Source organism: Biomphalaria glabrata, chromosome 1, assembly GCF_947242115.1.
Source record: "Biomphalaria glabrata chromosome 1, xgBioGlab47.1, whole genome shotgun sequence".
Taxonomy (NCBI): domain Eukaryota; kingdom Metazoa; phylum Mollusca; class Gastropoda; family Planorbidae; genus Biomphalaria; species Biomphalaria glabrata.
In genome coordinates, this window is record NC_074711.1 from 75,445,322 (window position 1) to 75,446,917 (window position 1,596).

The window sequence follows — 1,596 nt, forward strand, 5'->3', positions numbered from 1 at the left end:
CAATTGGCATCAAACACATCAACAACTAAAATGTCACTCTGTACATCACCGTACAAAACTCTACTGTCTCTCTTTCTGGACTTGTACATCAACACATGAGGACTCAACCAGGACCGACTTCATGGCCGACTAACAGTCCCGGTCTCGACGCTCTCCGGTCTTGAACTGCCGCTTTCCTACACACTGTGTCCTCGTACACGCAGGCTTTCGATCACATGACCATAACATTGGTCATATTTGTGTGTAATCGTGTAATCGTAGTACTGTCCCTTGTCCATGGCCCCGCTGACCTGAGTGATTCACGTGTGTGTCAGCTGAGCCTGAGTTAACCCTTTTGCGCCGCCAATAGGGTCGTAACACTGCCCCCTTCTCAGATTTGTCCGTCCCGGACAAAATCTACCTCACGACATGGGCAGTGGAGATGAATCGATGCAGGAGGTGGTCTATCGGTGGGGGCGACAATGGGCTTATATTGCCATCTCGATGGAGCCATCTGTGTTGTAGTCAGCGTATGTCTCTTTCTCCTGCTCCAGTTGACCGTCACCTGGTTGCACTGACGTCTTGGTTGCAACGCACTGCACTTTGGACTCAGCAAACGTCGCCTTCTTTGGTCGCTCACTACTGAGAGCAGCCACTTAACACATGGGGAGGGATATGTCAGGACAGGGGTCACCAAGATCGTTGGTCTAACAGGTTTCTTCATAGGGCTTTGAAGAGAAAGACTTGGGGGTTGGGTTTCAGGTTCACAGGAGGGGAAATTGTGGCTAACATCATCTTCAGGCTTGCCCGGAGGGCAAACTAGTGGAGCAAGTTGGCAGCACTCCACTTGCGAAGGTCCCTCATCTTCAGCATCAGGCTCCAGTTCACTTACTTCACCATCACCAGGGCTTCTCACTCTGGTCTCGTCAGCTGGACAAACGTCTGCTGGGTGCAGACCTTGCCGATGGGTTCCTTGGAGTTGGCGTTCTCCCTGCAAAGCTCGACACACAAAGTTCTTGCCAAACAGCTGGATGCAGCCACCAGGATTCGAGTTCCTCTCATCAGCACTGACAGATTGACAGATGTCTTTAATGTCCTCAGCTACAGGCTGATGGAGGCACTCACGTCATGGACGTCTGTAGCAAAAGCGTTGGTTGAACTATTGGTCTCGGTCTCTTCTCTTGTTTCTTCACCTGGTCGTAACAATATATATATATATATATATATATATATATATATATATATATATTAATTATATATATATATATATATATTAATTATATATATATATATATATATATATATATTAATTATATATATATATATATATATATATATTAATTATATATATATATATATATATATATATATATATATATATATTATATATATATATATATATATATATATGTATATATTTGAAGGGGGGGGGAAATCCCTAAACATCCCCGAAAAAAATCCTGGCTACGCCCATGATTCTCTGGTCTGAATGAAATAAAGTAATTGCAGAAAAAGATCTTGGTATTTCTAGGTTATTATCAAATTATAATTATAAGTATTTTCTAGAAAATCCAGAACGATATCAATAGATTTTGTCCCCTTGTTTTTTTTTTTCGG